Below are 22,731 nucleotides of genomic sequence, written 5' to 3' on the forward strand. Positions count from 1 at the left end.
GGCTGCGTTTCCTATTTGACCTGGAAAAACAACCAGCCAGAAACCCCACACAGCACCTTTCATCTCTGAAAAGTGACTGAATTGTTCCGCTGGATGGTGGGGTGAGCTGCCCCCTCCCAGGCCGCGCGTCTCCTCGGCGGGGAGGTGGGGCACGTCAGGCACGTCTGCCTAAACTTCACTTGGAAAGAAAGATGTGTGACTCCTCGGGTTGACCTGGCTGTCCTGACACAGTTGCTTAGAAGAATGACGTAAGGCAGCTTCCTCCGACTCCTGTTGAAGCCCAGGTGAGGCCGGGGCCCCCGAGGCCCTCCTACCCCACCTTCCCCTCCCTGGCGTGTGGCTGGTTCTACGCTGTCACCATTTGGGATGTCCCCTTCGGGGCTGAGCCATGATCCCGCCATCAGAAGGGCAGTTTTACCGGCCGTGAACACCTCCCGTGGTGGCTGCCAGGGCCAGCAAAGCACCACGGCCGGCAGCTGGCACAACAGAAAGTCTGGGGGCCGGAGTCGGGAAGCCGGGAGTCGGGGGGCCGGGCTCGCCCAGCTCCCGGTGACGGTGGCTGGCCGGCAGTGCTTGGCTTGCGGGTGCAGCTCTCCAGTCTCCGCCTTCGTCTTCACGTGGCTTCTGTGTCCAAGTTTCCCTCTTCCTATAAGGACTCCAGTCCTGTTGGACTATAGGACAGGCCCTACCCCGGGGTGACCTCAGCTAACTCGATGACGTCTGCAAAGACCCTGTTTCCAGTGAGGCCGCATTCACAGGCTCCTGTTGGGCGTGACTTTGGGGGCACACTGTCCGTCCCTGAGCACCTGCCACTGTCCTCCGGTCTGACCGCCAAGGACCGTGATGGGATTCCTGAGGCAGGCTGTGAGGTCAGGGCCTGGACGCCGCTTACGGTAGAGCAGGACGGCCGAGGCCTTCTGTGTGTGGGGGAAGGGTGGCCGGGGGTCCAGCGTTCAGGAGAGGATGACAGGGAGGCAGGAGCCCAGAGAAGCATCGCCCACCTCACTTCTGTCTTGGGTGACGCTTTGTAGCCGCCTCCCGCTCCCGCCGTGCCCCAGCCCTGCACCCCACGCCGACCGGGCCAGGTAGGGGGCTGAGGATGTTACTGCCCCAGCCAGGTCAGGGGGGCGGGTCTGCACCTTCTTCTGGAGCAGCTGGGCCACCGCCAGGCGGCACAGCCTCAATAGGGTCACTTTGTACCAAGTTTAAACAGGATTCCTTCCCTTCAGGTGAAGAACGTGTTTATATTTTAGCTTTTGTGCAAGACTTGCACGTGGTAATGGAAGGCAAATTCCAACTTTCAATAAAGTGCATAGTAGCATTCACACAACTGACTCCAGAGTTTCCCGACCTGCTTCTTAAACAGGATGCATTACAGAGGCGTCAAGATACTTTGATAAAATCCAATCAAATTTCAAGAGTCAGTTATTTTTAGCAGCAACGGAGACCCTGTGGAGAAGACCCAACCTGTGAATTCAGTTCACACGAGTTGTTGTTCCTTTTCTAATTGTTCTGAGGGTCTAGAGGTTAAAAAATGACGAGAAAGCAGAATCTTCATAGTAAAAGAAGGAAGCCACGTGACTTTTAGAGAAGGTAGACGTGTCTGAGGAACATCCTTCTCCACCTGAAAGTAAAACTGGCTCTGAGTTCCTAAACAGTATGAAGGAGTGAGGGGTCTGTGTGCTGCTTCTCTCTTTTTTTTTTTTTTTTTTGCAGTACGCGGGCCTCTCACTGCTGTGGCCTCTCCCGTTGTGGAGCACAGGCTCCGGACGCGCAGGCTCAGCGGCCGTGGCTCACGGGCCCAGCCGCTCCACGGCACGTGGGATCTTCCCGGACCGGGGCACGAACCCGTGTCCCCTGCATCGGCAGGCGGACTCTCAACCACTGCGCCACCAGGAAAGCCCCTGTGTGCTTCTTAATGGAAGAGAAATGAATGTTTTGTGGGAGAATATTATGTAAATAAAGGAGGGAGAACATTTTGGGAGGCCGTTCTAGGTTGAAGCAGACAAAAGAGACATTTGAAACGAAACACAAGGCGTGAATCTTGACCGGGTTCTTGACAGGATGGATGGAGTTCCCTGTATGACAGGAAGGCTTGGCTTCTGTGAGAGACACAGGGCGAGGTGACTGGGGGTGAATGGCCACCACGCCTGCATGAAATGGATCGGAAAAAAAAAACAATAGTTAAGGGCAATGGGTTACTTTTTTCAAATGTCCTCTATATTTGAAACCATTTACGATGAAAATAATCTGACAAAGCACAGTATTAGCAGCTGGGCCTGGCCCGAGATCACACGGCCAAGGTGCGGCAGAGCTGGGCTGACGAGGGGCTGCCGTCCCGTCAGGGAGCTTTGACTTGAAATACACAAATAGCAAGAAGGCGTGGGGAGAAGGACAAATGGATCAAACGGTGGCTGCACAGCGTCTAGGCGGTGGGCCGTTCACTGGACGATTCATTCAGATTTGCCGAGTTTAAAATGTTTCATAAGAAAATTTGGGGAAAACATTTAAAAGTGGCAGAACTGAATTTCAGGCCAAGGCCGCCGTGCTCCAGGGTCGAGGTTCTTGGCGTCCGTGCGCCGCTGCCTCCCAGGCAGGAGGATTTGGACCCCAGATGCTTAAGGGATTTGACCAAATCCTTGCTGCAGAAGCATCGCAGGCCTGGGTGGAGGCTGAGAAGTTTCTGCTCCCCCCTCCCCCGAGGGATGAGGCTCAGGAGGGGGAGGCTTGCTCGGGGTCTGGGGAAGGGTTGGGACCGTGTCCCCGACCCCCCGGTGCTCAGTGCAACCACCCTTCCGGGCGGCCATGCCCCTTCCTGGGAGCCGCGTGTTTGGCCACAGAACAGGCCTTCTCACGGGCAGCCGCGCCCTGCCTGCTGCGCTGCCGGCTCCTGACGCCTCGTTCGCCGTCACCCCATCCACTGCCCCGCGTCAGAGCGCTGTCCTTCACCTTCAGTCGTGAGTGTCCAGCGTATTGAGCTGCATGGGAAATTCTGCCCTCTCGATTAAACGTCTGCTGGTTTCACTTCTATTTTTAATTCCTTGGATTCTTAGAGCACTCCTCTCCGATGAGGTCAGGAGCTTCACAGACATTACGTCTTGAACCTTCCCCGACTGGTGGGGCGGGTATTGCTGACCGGAGGCCACAGAAGGAAAACAACGACCTCCGGAGCTTCAGTGACTCTTCCAAGCTCGTAGGTGCAAGAGCAGGAGAGGAGCTGGTGCCCCTGCTGCAGGCGGTCTTCCTCTTCCAGGGGCCGGGAAGCGACGCCTGTCTGGCGCAGGGGTGATGTCCGAGCGCAGACGCGCAGCATTTCAGTGCACGGAGGGACCGCGTCTGCCCTTTACTGATGGGGAGATTAGAAAAGTGGAGGCTCGTATGAGGACGCAGACCTCCTTGACGGCGAAGCCTCTCGCAAGGTCCTGGGTCGCCTGGGTCTCAGAATTCCACTTTCGGATGGTTATTCTTTTATTTCCTACGAAGTAATATTAAACCACACACATAATTCCTTGCTAGGGGACCATGCAAGCCTTTCTCAGCCCAGGACAATTCTGTCTTTCAGGAAAATCCCCTTGGAAGGTTGCCCTCAAGCCCGGAGACCTAGACAAGTCTGTAAATTTGCATCCTTTTTCCAAGTGTGTTAGCACAGGCAGTGCCACTCTGGGGGAGGAAACCAGCCATGCTGGGGGATCCCGGGCGAAGGGTCAGGTCCTAAGAAAGGCATTGACATGCAGAGCGCGCTCAGGGCCGCCTGGACCAGGCAGGTCAGCAGGGCGGCGCCAGTGGGTTTGGGCCGGGCTCAGAGCTGCCGCCAGGATGCTTCATGTCTCGGCCTGAGTGTCCCGTGCGGGGCACCTGGGTTCTCCTCTACGTCCCGCCCATGGCCCAGTGAATGCTCCACAGGAACCAGTAACCACAGTTCTGTGTTGTTTCTCGGCTCCCTCAGCACCTTTGGGGTTCTAGGGGGCCACTCCCCAAATGGAATCCTTTTCTTTTTTTTCTTCTTTAAATTAATTTATTTTATTTTTATTTATTATTTTTGGCTGTGTTGGATTTTCATTGCTGTGTGCAGGCTTTCTCTAGTTGTGGCGAGCGGGGGCTACTCTTCGTTGCGGTGCGCGGGCTTCTCATTGCAGTGGCTTCTGTTGTTGCGGAGCACGGCCTCTAGGCATGCGGGCTTCAGTAGTTGTTACACACGGGCTCAGTAGTTGTGGCGCACGGGCTCAGTAGTTGTGGCTCACGGGCTCTAGAGCACAGCCTCAGTAGTTGTAGTGCACGGGCTTAGCTGCTTCGCGGCATGTGGGATCTTCCCAGACTGGGCTCGAACCCGTGTCCCCTGCATTGGCAGGAGGATTCTTAACCATTGCACCACGAGGAAGCCCTGGAATACTTTTCTAGGAGTTCAATTAATGCTGCAGATGGGTCGATGTGGACACCTACCAAAGTTCAGGGAGGCCTAGAGTGGGAACTTGAAGGATGTCTTTGGCCTCCGCAGTATAAGATGTTGATACCATTGGTGTTTGTGTAAAAACAATTCTGCAGTGGTACCAGTTCTCAGTTCTTTTCAATGTCCCCCATAATATTTTCTCATTTCATCTTCCAGATACCACCTCAGTGAGGAAGATTTTGGGGGGCTCAAGCTTTATTCCATTATTTATTATCCATCCATCCATCCATCTACCCATCCATTTATTAATTTAATTAATGTATTGTCTATCCCTATCTAACCAGACTCAGGTGTACAAGCCGGATTAGCACGTTTCATCATTGGCCAATGGATGGTGGGTGAGTTACTCGTTAGATATCTTTGATAATGTAATAAGCATCTATAAACCCACACCCCAAACAAAGCTAGAACTTCTACCATAACCTACCTTGAACTGTGTAATTCCACCTCAACCCTGCCCCATGCCAGCCCCTTCGCTTCCCATCCCAGGCAACCACCGTCTTAAATCTCATGTTCGTTGTTGCCTTGCTTTCATTTTTCTGTGGTTTTGCATTCGTATGTACTTCTAAAAAGTATGTGTGTGGGTGTGATTGTTTTTAACTTTGTAAAAAGAGTCTTGCCCTTTCCGTAGTGTTTCTGGACTTACTTTTTCACTTATTAAATTGCTGTTTCCCTGTGTCGCCACGCCTTGCTGTAGTTCTTTTGCCATCATAGGAATACAGCGCCCAGAACCGTGACATGACCAGGTGTTACCCTACATGCGAGCTTTCATGTTAGCCCGTCAGGTCCACAGATCTGACAGGAGGCAGGAGACCCCCATCGGGGACAGAGGACTGGGTGACGCCTGGCCCTGCAGGCAGCAGGGGCATCGGCGTGGCTGTGTGGTCCCCTTGTCCAAGCCCCACGGGGGACACGGGGGCCTGCACACACAGTGGGTCCCTGGGCTCGGGGAACGTGCATCTTTTGCTGCAGGCAGTCAGCACGCCTGCCCTCCGCTCCAGGGCGCCCGGCCATTGCTCTCCTCCGAGGCTGTCAGCTGCACGGACGTTCTGGGAGAACTAGTGGCGACAAGGGCAGCTGCTGCCTTGCTTGCAGGATGTGCAGAATGTGAGAGATGGTGGGGAATTAACTTTCACACTTTAAGGTCCTTTGCTAGTGGAATAGAGACGTCTCTAAGAAAGCAAACGTCCTAAGCCTTACGCATCCATTTATATCTTAGAGAAAATGAACGTATCTGCTTTTTACCACTTTCGGAGGTAAATGAGCTAAGCTTTAAAGTAGAGAACGGGGAGGGGGAGCATTTGGGGTCCCCAGGTTGTGGGAGATGGATGGAGAGTAGCGGCTGCTAATGGGAGGATGGGCTGCTACACCTAATTCTTGCCTCTGGGGTAATTTTATCCGAAGTGACCACGGCCACGTATCTGATGGGACGGATGCCACCTGCCTACACGGCCATAACATCAAGTAGCAATTAATTGACGTGATTGTGTTTTCATGCTGTGCTGATTCAGCAACAAAGTCAGGATGGACGAGAGGGAAGCTGGTTCTAGGGAAGAGTGAGCTTGGGGCTGCAGCACAGTGCATGGATGTGCTGACATCAAGCTAGGGCGACTCTGCCGTTTCGGGAGCCAGCCCCTCCCGAAACTCCAGCCCCTTAGCAGCACCAGTGGTTTCTGGAGCGGCTGAAGAGGTGGACGTACCAGGAACATCCCATAGGAGGAGTCTGAATGTTCACCTGCCGGGCACAGCGGCTCTTGGGCTCGGCCCCACCTGGGTTACCTGGGGACAGGTAACAAAGCCCCTGCCAGGCTACGGCCACACCAAGTGCTGCAGAATCCCGGGGCAGCTCGGACCTCACACAGACCTGGGTACAAATTAGGGGTTCGCTGCATCGGTGCTTCCTTGAACTGAGCAGATGCTCCTACCCCAACCTGCAAGACAAAGATTCAGAGCATGGCTTTTCACCCGTGTTCCCAGCAGAGTCACCGGGATGGACTCAGAAGCCTGGTGGCGGAGCCCCGGCCGAGGCTGGTCTGGAAGGCTCCTCAGTAGTTGTGGCTCACGGGCTCCAGTGCGCAGGCTCAGATGGCCTCAGGGGAAGGAACGAAGGCTCGGCCTGTACTTGCCGTCTGCTCAGGGTCAGCCTCGGGGTCATCACACGGACACAGCGCAGGTCAGGGGCACGGGGGAGCGAGTGGCCCGGCCAGCCTCCTTCTCCAGGAACTGACCGGGTCAGGGACTTAGCCGAGGGCTTGCCGCTCTTCCCTGTAATTGAATGAAGTGTTTCAAGAGCTCCTACAGGACTCCACCCGGTTTCTCCATGAGATTTTTGGGGGTTAGTTAGCGGCGGAAGCTTCCTGAAGCAGAGGCGGCTGACGACTTGTCACGTGTGAGCCGTGCTGGGGAACTGGGATCTAGCCAACTCCTCTGGGGCCTTGAGGCTCCTCTGATTCCAGGGCGGGAGGGGAAAGGCCGGGTCGCTGCAGCCGGCCTGCAGCAGCCCTCGTCCGTTGCTACGTGACAGAGCCTGGCTGTGCTGGTGGCAGAAGCAGCGTTGAATTGTTTCGGCTTCTCCTTTGGGGCCTTTCCCATGTTTCCCATATTTCTTGAGAGGCGGTGCTTCTCGCTGGAACCGAGCGTGCTAACTGAGAGAAGCATCTTTAGGCTGAGTTTGGTGAAGGGTTTCAGGCTGGTTGTAAGGCTGCTTGAAGCCTCCCAGGCCTCCCCCTGGAAGACACAGGGCTCTGGGCCCCTGAGATATGGGTCTCAAGGAGGGAGTGGCCGCATGAGGCTGGAGGTCCCACATGGGCCGTTGTCATCGACAGACCCCAGAGCACTTGGCCCCGGCTTCCTGGTGCCCTGGGAGCAAGCTGGGGCCACAGGCAGACTCCGGGGAGCTCAGAAGGCTGGCGGGGGCAGTATGACAGCATCGTGTGCTGGCCTGTGCCCCGTGGGGATGACACGAGTGCATCGCCCCTGTGCACGCATGGACTCGGGAGGGGCAGACCGTGGTCAGCGGTGGCGGAACCAGGCCGCGAGGGGTTCGCACCCCGGCTCTACCCTGACGTCGCTGGACGTCTCCGCGTTCCCGGTTTCCTCGCCTGTGACACGGGAATTGTAATAGTTCGTGAGAACCCTGCCTTGGACGGGCCCCTGCACGTGCCCATCCACCTTCCCTCCGGGAGGGAACGGGCAGTCCCCAGCCCGGGAGTGGACCGGTCCAGCCGCCGTCCCCGCTGCGGGGAGCCGGGATCCCAGAGCTGGGAAGAGTGGGCGCCGCACACCCAGCTGGCCTCGGACCTGCCCGTGATGCAGCGCCCTCACTTTAGCGGGTTTTTCTCTTCACCGCAGCTGAAAGCATCCTGACGGTACAGCTGCTGTGTCTTTGCGCCATCACAGTCTTAAAATAAAAAGGGAAACCCAGTTCTGCTAATTCTGGATTGGCAACTTTGTCAATTTGCATAACTGGTTGACAAACTGTGAGCACAGGCTTGACAGAGACAGCTAGCGGGGTGCACGGATGAGAAACAAACGCTGCAGACAGAAAGGGACCCGCTTGAAAGGATGGGAATTTAAATGCTAAATTAAGGAAAACAGGATCTGATCTTTGAAACAGATGTTGATTTTTTTTCTATCAGAAAAACTTAAGGACAGAGTGTATTTGGAATCCCCCTGGAGCGAATAACCAGTATCAGCTAGATCAATTCTCCTTTCAAACATGTGATCCTTAAGCATTTCTTTTTACTTTAAAAAAGGCACTCATGTTCTGTTGTCGTAATCCAAAACGCTTCCAGGGTTTTCATTTTTCCTTTGAAGATTTCCAAATTCTGAAATATCTGGATTTAGCCCAGCATTCAGATAGCCTGAAAGTGCTTACATGTTACCTAAAAGCAGGTTTTGGAGGTTTTCATCCATCAGAGGCCCCACGGTTCTACCTGGCCTTTCAGACAAGCCCAGAGCAAGGTGTGCACTTCCCGCCGCTCAGTCAGTGACCCCGGACGCAGAGACCACAGGGCGGTGACGTGGGACCACTGCGCAGCCCTCCAGCTTTCTCCGGACGGTTGGCCACTGGGAATGGCATCGTCAGTGCTGCCTCCCTGGGCCTGGGGTGGGAGTTACGGGGTCCCTGAAGTCCTCTTTCTCTTCCTCCAGACCCCTGTCCTCCCAGGGCAGAAAAGGAGGCTACACGGAGGCTGTCCAGGGCCTGGGATGAGCCGCCCCGCCTGCAGGCATAGCCCAGCAGCTTGGGAACGGAAAGAACGTGTGGAAATCCAGGGGCAAGTTGGGGGAGACCAGCTGAGGGCTGCTGATGCCCGTGGGTCTGCCTTGCTGGAGGGGGGGCGGCCCGGGCCGTGTACATTACCCACCCAAACCGTCTGCGGCTTTGTGACCAAAGCTCTCCGCTTCCGCGCCCTAAGAGACGGGAAGGCCGGAGACAGGAGACCAGGAGACGGGCAATCCAAAAGCAACGTGTGACCCTGGAAGAGATCCTGTCTTGGAGGGAAAATAGGATGAAGGACGTTATGTGGTCAGTGACACAACTGGAATACAGGCAGCAGCTTAGATAAAAACATCGCGTTGATGTTGGATTTACTGACCGTGGCAGCTGCTCTGTGGTTACGTTAGACAAGGTCCTTAGTCTAAGGAAACCCGCGCTGAAGCAGTCAGAGGGCCGGCGACGTACGCAGCCCACAGTCACACAGCTCAGGGGAAGGGACGCGTGTTTATATGCGATCGTACGTGCCAGGGAGAGAGCGGACACAAATGCCAAAGCAACTGGGGCAAAACGTTCACAATAAGTGGATCTGGACAAAGGCTTTTTGGACATTCTTTGCGCTGATTCTGCAAATCTGTAAGCTTGCAGGTTTCCCAAATAAAGTCGTTTAGAATCTCTGGACTGAACTTTAATATCTCTCTGAGGACCGTCTCTCTGACACACACACACACACACACACACACACACACACACACACACACACGGCATTTTCTATCTCACTTTTTCCTTCCGTATCATTTACTGTGGGACGAAGGCGTGGTTTTCCACGATTCTGTTTCATTTGCGGAGATAGTTTGAGAAGGTCGGCCTTTAAATGGATGGATGAGGAACATGACATACTTTCCTCCGATGTGTGAGGCTGTAGCTGAGCCAGGGTCCACGTGCCTGCAACACAAAAAGCCAAACTCTGACCGCGGGAGTTTGCGGCAAGGTCAGGCGCCAAGCAAGATGAACGGCAGCTCATGTTCCAAAAGCCCGAATCCCTGCAGTCTTTCAGGGAAGGGATTTAAAAGACAGTCTAGGGGGAGAGGGTCGCAGGGTGTGTGATCAGCTCATGGACCTTCTTCAGGTCGGTTGGTGGTGAGGCAGCAGGTAACGTTTTGGGAATCTCAACCTTCTGGTCCCAGCCGCTCCGGGGTCCACGCGCGTGTGGTCAGCACGTGGTTACCATCCTCCACCTGGGTGGGGCTCTCAGTTTCTAGAGCACAACTGAGAGATACGCATCAGTGTCTTATCTCTGTCCCTTCAGAAGGACCCAGGAGGCCTGTGACTCTATTGTCCTATTAACTGCTGAATCCTCTCTTTGGAACTCGGGGAAGGCCTAGGGGACTAAAGCATTTTTTTCTACAAACAATTAACAGGGGACACGGAGGGGATTTTGCACCCGCTTGGTTCCAATCCCCCCTCTTCTGTGACACTCCTCAACCCTGAGGGGAACAGGGGCGGGACAGGAAAGGGACTAAGGCTTCGGATGGAGAGGTTCAACGTGAACTCGGGAGGGGCGCGGTCTACGGGGACGCCTCGCTTCCGTGGCTCAGTCTTCTCTGAGGTCTTTCATATCTTATAAGTGACTTGCTGAGCGGATTAGATCAGAAACCAGTGGGACAAACGCCTAATACTTTGGGCACCGGGCAGGACGACTGCGGGGGGAAGCCGGTGCCCGACGTGCAGGGTCCTTTCAGTGGCTGTAAATGGGCTGTTCCTGTTCCTGAGCAGTGCACGTGGAAACAGACACATGTCCACTAAACGTGGGCAGAGAGCGGATAACAGTGCCGTTCCTCTTCTTTACTGCCTTTGGCTCTGTTCTAGTTATTTGTCGAAAAGTTCCTTGGGCCCCGTAAAAGGTGTTACACTTAAATCAACAAATAACAAATCACCATCTTATTATGTTGAAAGTTCTGAAAATGTATCATCTGTACAACTTATTTTAGAAATAGGTTCTGTCCCTTCCTCCATTCAGAGCAACTAGAGATCTTAATTCTCCATGAGACTCTTGAAACTTATATTCCTGAGTCAAGGGAATTTACGCATTCATCCATTCATCCCGCATTTACCGGCACCTGCCCCGGCTCCCGGCAGGCAAGGCTCTGGCGCGTCTCTGCAGGAGCGGAGTCTGGCTCTCCCCCAGCGGGGCTGGGTCTGCTCCTCGTGGCTTCTTCTCTAGTCTGTTTCCGCTTTCAGAAGGAGACAGATGGTCCCGCAGGGAGGTGCAGGTCCCTCTGCATCTCCCCAAATCTGGGGGCCTGAGAGAGGAGCTCACACCTGAAGGAGGGGTGGTGGACGTCGTTCAGCCCTGGGTAACTTCCAACAAAGGCAGACGGGGCGGGTGGGACGCGGGTGGCCAGCAGCCCCCAGCGGCTGGGCTTGGGTAGGAGGCAGCGGCTCGGCGCCCTGACCTGGCAGAGGAGGAGAGGAATAAATGCCAGGATTCAGGTTGCGGGTGGGAGGTGTCCTGGAAGGAACGATTCTTCAGGACGGGCTTGATGAGTCCAGGTCCCAGGCAGGAGCTGTACCGGCAAGAACCCATCTCTGGGCGAGTATGTGGGGTCACCTTCGCTGAAGCACTTTAAAGGGAGGATTCGTTTCCCCCGTCTGGGGCAGGTGAAATTGGTCCTTCCGAGGGGCAGGAAATGGATCCGAGCGATGGTCGAGGTCCTTCCTAGCTCCGTGATTCCTCGGTCTCGCCGCCACTTGAAGTAAGGAAGGTACAACTCCGAATGCATTTGGAAAACTGAAAAGTCTGGGCGGGCTTTGCCAGAGCTCGTATGTGATCTGTTTGCACGTGCGGAGGTGATTCAGATGAAGGAAAATGCTCTGTCTGGTCTCTTCTAGACACCGGTTTATGAGAACAGCCAAACTCTGTAGGTCATCCACACAGGTACTGGAGGTAGATGTACAACTCCAGCATCCTCTAGGACAAAGCACGTTAACTCCACTCTAGAAATGCCGGGAAAAGCTCAGACACTACAGCCCGAGGCACAGAGGAAGCATGAGAACTACTGAGAGAAGACCAGTGTCAGTAGTCACCTCTTGGGGAAAAGTAAGCTGGAAGGACAGAAATAGGAGGCCTTCAAGGGCAAGGCTGAATTCTGTAAAACTGTGAGGGCCAGAGGCAGAGGGAAAAGACTGACTGCTAAACCCAGAGCCCAGAACATGGATGGGGGAAGCCTCCTTTAACTTGGAAGAGACAAATTTACTACTTTTCAAAGAAGGCATTAATTTTTCACAATAAGTAAATTCATGGAACTCCCGACCCTATAGTTAACACCAGGAAGGCTTAGAAGGCTCAAAGAGATGAACTGGCGATCGAGACACACAGTTCCACGGAGGAAAGCAGGGTTTCCACCATCTGCTGGCAGCTGTGAGAACGCTGGCGTGGCCCATGACGTAGCCCTTGTGCCATGACTGCGAGGGCACGGCGCCCTGGGCGGGTGGACCCTGGGGTGCTGTGACGATGACTTTTAAGGGACCTCGTGGGGAGAGGCTGCCTGCTTCTCCAAGGAAACTGCATGCGTTTGAGGCAGATTGAAGGCCTTGTTGATTTGAAGAAATACAATTTTCAAGTTATTGGTTATTTGCCAAAGTAATGAATATCAGACATCACTTCTGTCATCTCACGAGGACAAAATGAGGGGAAAAGCTGCCTTTTCTCAGGCTCCTGAAGCGCTTACATATGCTTCCTACTTGGCCCTCCCTCTAAATATTTATGATTCACAAACGGTCTTTCCCCTAAGTGCCTTTTGAATCAGCGTTCATTTATTTATTCATAGCAAATACTTATTGAAAGGCAATACGTCGGTATTGGGACACAGGTATTAATAAAGCGTGGCCTCTGCCCTCCAGGAGCTCCCGGTCCGATGGATGAGCCACACGTTGGGAGGTGAGGGTGCTGTGCAGAGGGCGGACTCAGCCCCCGCTCCCTCAGCCCTGCGCGGACCATTCTCGGCACCGGAGACCCCTTCCCGAGGGCTCCTCTGACGCCCAGAAGCACAACTCCACCCTGGAGCTGGCGGATGGGGGAATGAACATACTCTGTATACATAGGTCGTAAAAGCTAAACAAGGACAGAGGGTGAAAACCTGGGCAATCTACTCCTTAAGGGGTGGTTGACGGGGCAGGAACCACTGCAGGAGGCGAGAGAAGGGAGGCGTGAGCTCCACAGACTGGGGTGGGAGGACAGTTGTCCTGCCTCCAGGGAAAGGGACTAGTCCCACTGGGCGAGAACTGAACACGGCTGGTGACCTGGGCGACTAGGAGGTGATGCGGGACCCGGACCAGGGTGCCAGAGGACAGGAGGAGCTCTGGGGAAGCATCGCACGTGCGGACCCGCCCGTGACAAGCCGCCCTGAGGTCTGTCCGCGGGAGCGGTGGCTGCTACTCAGTGATTCAGCGTCTTAGCACCTGGAAAGCGTTTTGCGGTGATTGTACGGACTACTCCTCACACCCCCGTGAGGTAGACCAGGCAGCTGTTCTTCTCCCCAGCTCCACAGAAGTGTCCACAGTGCAAAAGAGTGCTGAGTTTTAGAAAATTGCTATCATTTCAGTTGCATTTGGCATTTGCTTTCCCGGTGAAATATCAACCATGTGCCCAGACACGGCAGGGTGAGGTGAAGATGGTGTGACGTTAGAGGCTGGCTTCAGTCATCCTGGGGAGCTGTGGGCCTCTGATAGCTGCGGTGTCGGGGCTCAGGACTCGGGGTCAGGGCTGACATCTAGGGAGACCGCACGGCAGGTGCACACAGACCAGAGGCAGGCAGGCTCTTCTTTAGTGAAACAGGAGTCAGAGATTAAAAAGAAGGATTGAGACCGGAGGCGGTTAAGAGCAAAGCCCTGTGAAGAAGGAGAAGCAGGTGGCGCTGGGCCTCCGTGGAGGATGGGGCTCATCTCTGTGCTGTCCCAGCGGGGAGGCCGTGGCTGCACACAGAACACCCATCCTGGGCCCAGGCCCCAGAGATCCTGACGGGGTTTCAGAGAATTCTTCACGCAATTGCGCAGCTGGGATTGGGAACCACAGACGGTGTTCGCTAGCGCGTTCTCGGGCATTTCTGGGAAGGTGATTTACATCTACGTAAAGCACCTGCACTTGGTAGGCACACGGTGAATTCCGGTTTCCCCTTGTCTCTTTCACCTCTTTCTACATCATTTAAAAATATGACAATGGCTTTTCTTTTCAACCATTTCCCACGTATTCTACAAGACTTGCAAGAAATGCGTCCTTGATTACAATGGTGTGACCTATGAGATCACTGCAGAAGAAAATCATTTTTTAACCATCATTTTATTTATTTTGCCAAAATTGCACTTTTGAGTCTGTTGTTGGCAGGGACCGCAGCACCATTTCTGAGAATTATCACACGGCCAACGCTGGCGAATGGAAACCTGATATAAAACACCCCTTCTATCCTGCTTTGATATTGATTTAATATCAGAGTACCATTTTCTCTTCATCTCTACCAGATGCTAAAAGGAACTTGAGGTGGATAGAAAGGACACTTCCTGAGTAAGGTAATGCTCATTAACTTAAAATAAAAGACATCTTTTTTCCTGCCTTTGAAATATCTTGTCGCATTTTTTTTTATATATATAGAAAGGAGTTTAGCTGTGTGTTGAGACAGCAGGATTCTAAATGATAAAAATAAATCAGAAGGACATATTTTTGCCTCATTTTGCGTATCCTTCATTTTTTCCAGTTTTATTGAGCTATAATGATCAATAACACTGTGTAAGTTTAGGGTGTACAGCGTGATGAGATACATACATATATATATAAATGATTACCACATCAGCGTTAGTTAACACGTCCATCACGCCACACAGTTACCTTTTTTGTGTGTATGTGTGGCAAGAACAATGAAGATCTACTGTGTTAGCAAGTTCCAAATATCCAACACAGTATCGTTAACTTCAGTCCCCATGCCGTACATCAGATCCGCAGAACTTATTCCTCTTACAACCGAAAGCTTGTATCCTTTGAGCACCACCACCTTCCCACCCCGCTTCCCCTGTCCCCCTGTCCTGGGCAACTACCATTCTTCTCTCTGTTTCCATGAGCTGCACTTTTTTAGGTTCCACAAGTAAGTGAGATTACGCAATATTTGTCTTTCTCTGTCTGACTTATTTCACTTAGCACAATGCCCTCAAGCTCCATCCATGTTGTTGGAAATGGCAGGATTTCCTTCTTTCTCTTGGCCGGAAAGCATCGTTTGTCCACTCATTCGTTGATGCAGACTTAGTCGTTTCCATGCCTTGGTTATTGTGAATAAGGCTGCATTGAACACGGGGTGCAGTGTCTCTTTGAGATCCTGATTTATATCCTTTAGATCCTTCGGATATATACCCAGAAGTGGGATCGCTGGATCACACGGTAGCTCTGTTTTTAATCGTTTAAGGAACCTCCATACTGTTCTCCATAGTGCCTGTACCAATTTGCATTCCCACCGGCAGTGCACGAGGGTTCCCTTTTCTTCTACATGCCTGGCAACACTTGTTATATCTTGTCTTTCTGATGACGGCCATTCTGACAGGCATGAGGTGGTCTCTCATTGTGGTGTTGACTTGCATCTCCCTGATGACTAGTGAGCAACTTTTCTTGTATTTGTTGGCCATTTGCATGTCTTCTTTGGGAAAACATCTATTCAGGTCCTTTGCCCACGTTAAAATCAGTTTTGTGTGTTTTTGCTATTGAGTTGTAGGAGCTCCTTATATATTCTGGATGACATTTGGTTGTACTGGGTTCACAAAACATGCCCTTCTCTGCCGTTTGCTAGAGGCAGTTGTGTAGCCATTTTTTAAATGTTTGGTGAAATTTTCTAGTGAAACCATCTGGATCTGAATATTACTTTTTCAGAACTTTTAGTGCAAGGTCAATTTTTTCTTGTTTTTTTTTTATTTTGCGGTATGCGGGCCTCTCACTGTCGTGGCCTCTCCCGTTGCGGAGCACAGGCTCCGGACGCGCAGGCTCAGCGGCCACGGCTCACGGGCCCAGCCGCTCCGCGGCATGTGGGATCCTCCCGGAATGGGGCACGAACCCGCGCCCCCCGCATCGGCAGGCGGACTCCCAACCACTGCGCCACCAGGGAAGCCCTTTTTTCTTGTTTTTTTAAATTAAATTAAATTTCATTTTTTTTCAATTTTTAATAGAAGGTTATATACCTATTCACCTTATCTATTTCATCTTGGCTGAATTTTGGTAGTTTGTGGTTTTCGAGGAATTGGTCCGTCTCTTCTGAGTTGTCATATGTATGAGTGTATGTTGTTCATAGAATTCCCTTTTTATCCTTTAATAACCCCAGGATCTGTAGTTATATTTATCGTTTTATACCTGATATTGCTGATTTGTGTATTCTATTTATCTTTCTCAGACTTTCTAGAGGTTCATCAATTTTGTTGATTTTTTGGGGGAAAAACTGACTCTGTGTTTCATCGACTTTCTTGATGTTTTTATGTTCTTAATTGTATTGATTACTGCCTTTATCATTATTTTTCTTTCTTTGGATATATTTCGGCCTTCTTTTTCTAATTTCTTGAGTTGAGAACTTACGTTATTGATTTGAAACTTTTCTTCTTTTCTGATTAAGCGCTTAGATGTCAGCACTGCTTTCGCTGCATTCCACACATTTTGATGTGCTGTAGGTTCATCTCCCTAGAGTTTACATATTTTCAACATTTCTTTTGAGACTTCCTTTTTGGTCCAAAGATTATGTATAAGTGTGTTGTTTAGCTTCCACATGTTGGAGATTTTCCTGTTGTCTTTCTGTTATTGATTTCTGGTTTGAATCCATTTGGTCAGAGAACACACTCTGTATGATTTCAATACTTTTAAATTTGTGACTTAGGTTAAGGTTATTGTTTATCTTGGTCCTTGAAAAACTGTGTATTCTGCTATTATTGGGTGCAGTGTTCTAAAAATGTTAGATTCTGTTGGTTGAATGTATTTAGTTTTTCTATATCCTCACTGATTTCCTGTCTAGAAATTCTATTTATATCACAGAATATGGTGTTGAATGAAGTCTCTAACTATAATTTTATTTTTTTTAATATTTCAGCTGACTTTTATTTTTATTTATTTATTTAAAATACATCTTTACTGGAGTATAATTGCTTCACAATGCTGTGCTAGTTTATATTGTACAACAAAGTGAATCAGCCATATGTATACTTATATCCCCACATCCCCTCCCTCTTGAGCCTCCCTCCCACCCTCCCTATCCCACCCCTCTAGGTCATCACAAAGCACCGAGCTGATCTCCCTGTGCCATGCAGCTGCTTCCCGCTAGCTATCTATTTCACATGTGGTAGTGTATACATGTCCATGCCACTCTCTCACTTCGTCCTAGCTTACCCTTCCCCCTCCCCGTGTCCTCAAGTCCATTCTCTACGTCTGCATCTTTATTCCTGTCCTGCCCCTAGGTTCATCAGAGCCATTTTTTTTTAGATTCCACATATATGTGTTAGCATGTGGTATTTTTTTTTTCTCTTTCTGACTTACTTCACTCTGTATGACAGACTCTAGGTCCATCCACCTCACTACAAATATCTCAATTTCATTTCCTTTTATGGCTGAGTAATATTCCATTGTATATATGTGCCACATCTTTTTTATCCATTCATCTGTTGTTGGACACTTAGGTTGCTTCCATGTCCTGGCTATTGTAAATAGAGCTGCAGTGAACATTTTGGTACATGACTCTTTTTGAATTATGGTTTTCTCAGGGTATATGCCCAGTAGTGGGATTGCTGGGTCATATGGTAGTTCTATTTTTAGTTTTTTAAGGAACTTCCATACTGTTCTCCATAGTGGCTGTATCATTTACATGCAGGATGGTTCCCTTTTCTCCATACCCTCTCCAGCATTTATTGTTTCTAGATTTTTTGATAATGGCCATTCTGACCAGTGTGAGGTGGTACCTCATTGTAGTTTTGATTTGCATTTCTCTAATAATTACTGATGTTGAGCATCTTTTCATGTGCCTCTTGGCCATCTGTATGTCCTCTTTGGTGAAATGTCTCTTTAGGTCTTCTGCCCATTTTTTAATTGGGTTGTTTGTGTTTTTGATATTGACCCCAATGAGCTGTTTGTATATTTTGGAAATTAATCCTTTGTCTGTTGTTTCATTTGCAAATATTTTCGCCCATTCTGAGGGTTCTCTTTTCATCTTGTTTATGGTTTCCTTTGCTGTGCAAAAGTTTTTAAGTTTAGTTAGGTCTCATTTGTTTATTTGTCTTTATTTTCATTACTCTAGGAGGTGGTTCAAAAAAGATCTTGCTGTGGTTTATGTCAAAGAGTGTTTTTCCTATGTTTTCTTCTAAGAGTTTTATAGTGTCTTGTCTTACATTTAGGTCTTTAATCCATTTGGAGTTTATTTTGTGTATGGTGTTAGGGAGTTCTCTAATTTCATTCTTTTACATGTAGCTGTCTAGTTTTCCCAGCACCACTTATTGAAGAGGCTGTCTGTTCTCCATTGTATGTTCTTGCCTCCTCTGTCATAAATTAGGTGACTATATGTGCGTGGGTTTATCTCTGGGTTTTCTATCTTGTACCATTGATCTATATTTCTGTTTTTGTGCCAGTACCATACTGTCTTGATTACTATAGCTTTGTAGTATAGTTTGAAGTCAGGGAGCCTGATTCCTCCAGCTCCGTTTTTCTTTCTCTAGATTGCTTTGGCTATTTGGGATCTTTTGTGTTTCCATATGAATTGTAAAATTTTTTGTTCTAATTCTGTGAAGAATACTATTGGTAGTTTGATAGGAATTGCAGTGAATCTGTAGATTACTTTGGGTAGTATAGTCATTTTCACAATATTTGTTCTTCCAGTCCAAGAACATGGTATATCTCTCCATCTGTTTGTGTCATCTTTGATTTCTTTTTGTAATACATTTTATCACCTAATATTCTTTTTTAAAAATTTTTAATTTTTAAATAAATTTTATTTATTTATTTTTGGCTGCGTTGGTTCTTCGTTGATGTGCGAGGGCTTTTCATTGCGGTGGCTTCTCTTGTTGTGGAGCACGGGATCTAGGTGCATGGGTTTCAGTAGTTGTGGTGAGCAGGCTTCAGTAATTGTGGCACATGGGCTTCAGTAGTTGTGGCTCATGGGCTCTAGAGTGCAGGCTCAGTAGTTGTGATGCACGGGCTTAGTTGCTCCACGGCATGTGGGATCCTCCTGACCAGGGCTCAAACCCGTGTCCCCTGCACTGGCAGGTGGATTCTTAACCACTGTGTCACCAGGGAAGACCCTTGTCTTTGATTTCTTTCATCAGTATCTTATCTTGATCCTATTCAAGTCTCCTATTTTATCAGACAGTGCTTCTGGTTATGTTTCATGTGTAAGGCCTAGCCTGCTTCTGAGACCTGTAATTCCAGTGACAATGTAGTTTTCAGGGCCCTTTCAATGCTATGCTGGTCTGCTTATATTTCATCAAAGTTCAAAATTTTACTAAGCATGTATTCACTTTGTAATTAGAAAAGTGAAAATTCAAGGTGGACATGTATTTTCTACCCCATGTATTAGCATGGAAGACACCAAGTCCAAGTTAACAAAGAGTCAAAGGAATGGCCGAGAGTCATGGCCAGGAAAAGAGGAAGCAGATGAGAAGTTCTGGGGTTGGAGGAGAGAGGCCAGATTGACTGTATCCCAGGGAGCAATGGTTTGCTGGGGTGAGGTCTCTGTGGTCGCTGGGTTAAGATGCGTCCATCTCAGAGATGCTCTCCAGCATCTGGGAGGGGTTTGCCCAGTGGCCAGACTCAGATTCAAAGTTAGGGCTTCAGACTCTGAGGCCAGAATGCTTTCTTTCAGCAAGTAAGACGAAAGACAACACAATCTTAGGTAACTGACGAATGAGTTAATTTTCCACATTGAAAACATGGTTATAGGGATTCCACCTCATATATGTGATCTCATTTTTGTCTTATGTGATTCAAGTGGACAGCAGTGCTCTTGACAGTGACCAGTGTACCATGTAGATAAAGTCAATAATCTCTACAGAGCAGACCTTTGCTCATTGGTTACGACTATTGAAATCATTTTATATATTTAGGCCTTTGGCTACTTTCAAATTATCTTTGATTAATTTTTAATACATATGTGTAATGCTGAATTAGTTTCATTTTTAAATAGATTCAATGTGATAAAAACGAAATCTCTTTGTTGGTCCTTTTAATGTAATCTTGAAAAAATTCAAATACTGAAATCTACTAGTAGACATTCCATAACCTCCCTTACAAACTGTAATTTTCAAATGTTTACCAGGTTGGGGTTTTTTTTAGCATGAACTTGTTGAATCCTCTCAAAGTCTGGCAAGGTGAATATGTTCATTCTGTTTTGAAAATTAGAAAATTGAAGCTGGAAGAAATAAGTTGCTCGGAGTCACACGCCTGGTGGTAGGGTTTGAGCCGCAGTCTTCCTGAAGGACTCTGCGGTACACTTCGATGTCTCCCACTTTCTCTTACTGATGGCAGATGGAACAGTCTCAAGCATTCTGAAAATGAGACAGACTCTTCCAACACCATTTTTGAAGATAGCATTTAATTCGTTTGATGCAGAAAAAACACACTCCTGATTCGCTTTTTGCAGTAAGGCAAAGACTGTGGACCAGGATAGAAAAGTTAAGGATACAATGCTTACTAGGTTTATTCTCTAAAACCAGTTGATGGGATTAAGCTGCAATTCCCGGGTCTCAGGAGAGCAATTCGGCCCATCCGGCCAGCAGAGGGCAGCACCAGGCCGGCACTCGGAGGACGGTCCAGCAGTGACCAGCGTCACCTGGCCTCGCTCTCCTGATTGATTACCTGGGTATAGCCCATCCCAGGCCCCTTGCGGGGCACTGGTGACCTGGCGCTATTAAGTCGTGAAAGGCCTAATGGCAGAAGAGGGGATTCCTCTCTGGTCCTCTGTGGGTTTACAGAATGGAGAGAAGAGCTGAGAAAGTTCTAAACCAAACGCACATTTTCCCCACCTAGTGATCCTGTCAGATTTCTGCATCAAATGTATTGAATGCTATCTTCCAAAATATTTCTGATTGTACTTCTTGCAGCAAGAATTCCAAATGATTTCCCAGGAGCTAGATAACAAGATACAGAGAAGCTTAAATTTCCATGTAACCCACCAGGGAATTTTGGGAAGGAAACAGTGTTCACTGGGGGAAAAAAAAAAACGTTGCTTTTAAAAAGCGTACAGAGACAGCAGCTTTGACACGGTAGATGTCAACTGGCAAAGATTTTTTTTTTTTTGGCCACGCTGCACAGCTTGTGGGATTTTAGTTCCCTGACCAGGGATTGAACCTGGGCCACGGCAATGAAGGCACGGAGTCCTAACCACTGGACTGCCAGGGAATTCCTGCAAAGGTTTTTTTTAACACACGATGTTGTACTGAGTTTTTATCTCCAAATTTTTTTAAATAAATAAATATTTATTTATTTATTGTTGGCTGTGTTGGGTCTTTGTTGCTGTGTGTGGACTTCTCATTGCAGTTCCCCTAATTTTTAAATAGTGTTAAAATAAGAACTAATAATTCATTTTAGGGACTTCCCTGGTGGCCCAGTGGTTAAGACTCTGTGCTCTCAATGCAGGGGGCCCGGGTTTGATCCCTGGCCAGGGAACTAAATCCCACATGCATGCCTCAACTAAGAGCTCACATGCCACAACTAAGGAGCCTGCCTGCTGCAACTAAGACCTGGTGCAACCAAATAAATTTAAAAATTAAAAAAAAGAAGTATTAATGCATTTTATAGACCATCAATAATCAAATAGAGATTTAAAAACTACATTCTAATTGGTAATCCAAATTTCTATTACAAAGTTCCTATTAGGTAATGTGCTAATAGCAGAAGCAGCCTCAGCCTGGAAGAGACATGAATCCTAGTCCCTGCTTGGCCATTTACTGCTGTGTGAGCTTATGCAAAACACTCAACCTCTCTGAGCCTCAGCCTCCTTATTTCTAAAATAGGGATCATAACCTTCACTTCAGGGAGGCTTGGTGAGGCAAACTGTCTTATCTGTAGCTCCTGGTTGGGAGCATAGGTATAATGAGACATCGTTCCGTGTCACTAAGAGGTTCAGTTTGTGTAGCATTTCGCAGTATGTTTACCTTCGCAGTGTGCCTGCCTCCTCTGTACGGACCAGGAAGCCATGACTCGAGTGTGTCTGTGCCTTTGCGATGGCCGCATGGACGGTTGACAGCAGAGCCAGGATGGGAAGCTCTCGTCTGGCTCCAAATCCTGCTCCCTTTCTTCCTCGTGGCACTGCCTGGTCAAACCTGTGAAGGGCCAAGCGGAGGTGGAAAGGCCGGAATCCTTCCCAACTCGCTCTAACTTCTGATGAGATGGGCTAAGAGAACGTCACCCTCAAGGAAACAGCTCTGATGAAGACGTAGAGTGCTTGTCTGCTCCAAACGGATGGCTTTACAAACGGACTTCAGCCAGTGTTTGCGGTCCAAAGCTGTCTCTATTGGCTTTAATGTTCTTTGCATATAATAACAAAACATGTGCAAACAAACAGGACATCCAGGATCATGAAGAGGGAGCTCAATCACATAAACTGTGACACATCCATGTGACGGGATATTATGGAGTCATTAATGGTCAGGCTTTAGCCTATCTGATGACGCAGAAAAACACAAGATGTGATACTGAGTGAAACTGGAGGTCACAAAATAGTACGTGTAGTACAACTGCATGTATATGGACGTGCACACACACAGAGGGAGACTGGGTGTATAGATGCTAAAACATTAATGGGGAAAAAAATTAATGGGGGCTGCCCCTATGGGTGCAATTCTGCCTGATTTTTATCTTTTAGGTATTTTTGTCGCTTCTCAATTTTTCCCATGTACATTTGTTATCTTGGGGGCAGAAAAAAGTTTATTTTTAAATAATTGTGTATATATAACACTGCCATTAAATAAAAACAATTTCGTAAGTTAATACATGAAGGCCATTTCCCCAACTAAAAGATGCCAAAAGAAAACCTTAGGAAGATAGAATGAATGCATAAATTGAAAATAAGAG

Source organism: Grampus griseus, assembly GCF_964374135.1.
Source record: "Grampus griseus genome assembly, chromosome: 18".
NCBI lineage: Eukaryota > Metazoa > Chordata > Mammalia > Artiodactyla > Delphinidae > Grampus > Grampus griseus.